Genomic DNA, 4,013 nt, shown 5'->3' on the forward strand with positions numbered 1-4,013 from the left:
GACAGGAGAGATGATTTCTGTTGGTATTTGCGCGCCGCACACCAAAGATCTGGCGATTCTGAGCATTCAATGTTTTGTTTTTTTCTTCTATATCTGAATGATTTCCCGCAGTGAATAATTTATCTATCTAACATTTCAGGACTTCTCTTTCCATTTTATAGATAGTATTTACAACATCTCCACTGAGCCAACAAACATTTTCGAAATGCGGCGTAGTTATATAGATTCTCTGGAGCAGAAAAGGTCTCCCTCTAAAACCCCCCCAAAAAAAGGAAAACATAAAAAGTGAATCTGGAACATTTCCGTCGTTTCCTGAGGAACGTCCTCGTGCCCTTCTTGTTTCCCAGCGCGGAGCGGCGGCCATCTTTGGACAGAGGACCTGTTTCCACTTACGCAGATAGGCACAGAGCCGACCTCCCCAGCACCCTGAGCAGAGCAGCTGTTCCATCTGGTCCTGGAGGAGAGAGGAGAGGGCCGAGACGCTGCCCGGTGATGGGAAACACAGGACGAGGTCAGGGTTTGTGTTCGGAAACCAGCGTCTGGAATGAATAAGAGCGAGAGAGAGAAAGCTGAGGTGTCTCCAAAACTCCAACTGCTCCGACTCTCCACTGCTCTGATGAGAACCCAGCGAACACACACAACTCGTTCAGAGTCGGAATCATAGTTTCCATGTCGTTCATTATGTTGCAGACCAGTAGTCCTTTTGCACTGTAACTGATCATTTGAGTCTACGTTTAAAAGAGTTTGTAAATAGTTTAGAATCATTACCCGTAGATATCCTCCGACTGAAAATGGAGATAATCATCGAATGTGCGCGTCGTCTAACCAGAGGGAAACTCAACTAAACGATTTAAGAAAGATGTCTCCAGCTTCTCTCTCTTTGTCTACCCCCGTCAGACGTGACCAATACGGAAAGCAAGGATGAAGAGGGGAGAGGGAGAGAGATAATAAAGAAAGGAGAAAGAAAGAAAGAAAGAGTAGGTGTCAAGAGAGCTGAGTTAAGCATTAGGGACAGGCAGACACCAGGCAGCCCTCAGAGCAGTGTGCGATAAGACAAGCCACACACAGCTCGCTCTTTCAAAACCCCGCAACACCTGACAAGTGAGAGAGACACAGATGATTTACTCCAGATTAAAGAACAACACACACATTGTTCTCTCATCTCTCTCTCCCTTTCTCTCACCCCCTTTATCCCCCTCAGCGCATCATCGACGCTGTTCAAGGCCTTGAAATGGTACGCCGTCGTGATTTTCTCCTGCCTTTCTTTTCCCTTTGTTTCTTTCCCCCCCCCTCTCTTTTTTTCTCTCTCTCCTCCCCAACCCCAAGCTTTTCTCGGAGCACTCAAGGCACTCCTTTTAACATTCTCTCTCCACCCAGATTAAGTGTGACAGATTGGCAAAGGGAGCACATGACGGGAGTTCAGATGGCAGACAAGAATAAGATCAGACATGTGATGCGATATTAAGAGGTCACAAGAGGGACGATACACACACACACACACACACATACGCGCACGCACACGCACACACACACACACACACACACACATACACGCAAACACATACACACACACACACACACACACACCACAGACCAGCAGACACTAATTTCAACCATATTATCCACAGGCACATTATGGAAGAAGAACACACCCACCCTCCCATACACGCTCTCGATGAGATGTTATCTCACTTTTGTCACAACAACACAACTGTCTGAGGGAGCCTATCAACCGTCACAGACAAGAGGCTCCAATTGAAAGTGAAAGGCTTGACGTATGTTATAGCAGCTAGGATTTGATTAGACGTGCGGGTGACGTTCTTTCTCACACACCAGTCGGAGGAGAGAGAGAAGCATCTGCCACTGCCAAACCTATTAACTCCTGCAAAACTCTGAAAAAAAACAAAACTCCGAAGTATTGTTCGATTCCACACTCTCTCTTTCCATTTAGTCAACTTTGAGACGTTCTAATGCTTTAAAGACACTCAAGAGCGTCATGCAGATGAATGATGACTCCTGAGGAGGAATTGCAAGCACATGTGGAGAAGATGTGAAAATCTGCGGCTCCTTTAACTCGTAACAGACGTGCGACGGATGATTAAATGATCGACATGAGTAGAACATGATACTATGAGTCATGGTGTATTACAACTTATATACTATAAGCTGGTTGTTAATCATGGTATACTGTGTGTTGGTGTGCATTTTCTCTGTTATAAGTCATTGCGATGTAGAGCGCCTTCGATAGATGAGCTGCCATCCCTCCCAGGCCAGCCAAACGACTGGCAGAGAGATAGAGAGAGCGATTTACTAGGGGGGCAATAAAAGAAGGTGAGAATCACCAGGAAATGGAGTGAATTGGTGTCTTAACCAGATGGGGTGTAAAGAGCGATCGGGAAAAAGAGAGAGAAACGCAACAGCAGAGAGTTAAAAAAGAGGGAGAGCGCAGAGGAAGAAGGAAGAGGAGGAATGGAAAAAAATAGCCCTCGAAGCCTCTAAGAGTCCAGCAGGAAATTCAATAAAAATTCTTCAAAAGGGCCCGGGCCCTTGACATTGAAAAATAGTGAAATTATAAAATAGAGCAGGGTAAAGAAAGAGAGGAGTTATTGTATTTGGCACTGGGAAGGGAAGAGAGAGCCCAGGGCCGCGTCGTCAAATGAGCCGTCACCGACGGAGAGAGTTAAGCCTCGTGGTGATTAAATACGGGCCTGAAACCCGCTGCCCGCCAGGCACCCAAACAGACATGTTGGTGCTCAAGCACCGATGGAAGGAAAAACATTGAGATAGGATGAGGAGGAAGAGAGAGAGAGAGAGAGAGAGAGAGAGAGAGAGAGAGAGAGAGAGAGAGAGAGAGAGGGGCGGGTGGGCGGGGGGGGGGGGGGGGGGGGGGTAGTGAGACACAGAGAGAGAGAGTGTGAGAAAGAGAGAGAGCAAAAGCAAAGCAAGGCAATTGAAACCCCTAATAGACGTGAGGTCGATCGCAGTGTAAGACAAACTATATGTTGACAGAAGAGACGATGTAGCTTCTGCCCCTTACCAGAGAGGGCAGAAGAGAAGGTGTGTGAGAGAGAGAGAGGGGGACGGGGGAATCTGGACGTCATGGGCGTAGATGGATGGATGTGCCAAACCCAGTTAGAGTGAAAGGCCCGGGGTGTCCAGCTCTGTGAAATGAGGGTAATTCCTCAAACTTGTTTAAAAATGTGTCAGGAAATGGCAGGGGGAGTGGGCAAACTTGTTTATTCTACAATCTGGTGCGATTCTCTCACACTCTCTTATTCTCTCTGTGCTGTGAGATTCCCTACGCCTCTCCTACTGTATATTTACAGTCCAGTAATTGGTCCATATTTGGATGGAGGGGCGCAGTATAAGAGATACAGAACAGCTGTTGTGATTCCCGTTCGAAATGATCAAATGTAACGAGCCAAAAGGGGGGGAAAACAAGCACTATGGTATGAAACCAATTCGGATCAAGACAGCAAACAAAAAAACTAGAACCCTGGAAGAAAATGGGAGAGAAATAACGACCAATATCCTTCTGCAAACACAACTTTACAATTCCCTATCCCCCTGAGACGGAGAGAGAAAGATATATCTCCAAGTACAGCCAAGGCCAGAATACTTACCCTCTTTTGTTTTCTATAAAGGCTGTATCGTTTTTAGAGAAGCTTGTTGGAGTTCAGTGGAGTGGAACATGGAAGCAGACCATTATTACTCTGGAAGGTTCCGTGTCAGTCTCTTCCCTCTAGAGTAAGATGTCTCTGGCTGCATGATAGCGTTCACATCAGCATGAGCCTGAGAGATAATGACAGGGTTCCTGTCCGTGATTAGTCATGTAAGCTCCTGGGAAGCAGTGAAACAGATACACACTGTGGGTGAGGGAACCATGAACTGTACGGTTGCCCAAAAACACTGGGGTTCTCTGTGTTAAAAACCAGAGGAAAAACACTGTCAGTTTTTTTTTCTTTTAACTGACTGTTTTTTTTCTCTCATTCATTATATATTATTTAATCCCA

This window comes from Nansenia antarctica (assembly GCF_963989245.1).
Source record: "Nansenia antarctica genome assembly, chromosome: 4".
In the NCBI taxonomy this organism is placed as follows: domain Eukaryota; kingdom Metazoa; phylum Chordata; class Actinopteri; order Argentiniformes; family Microstomatidae; genus Nansenia; species Nansenia antarctica.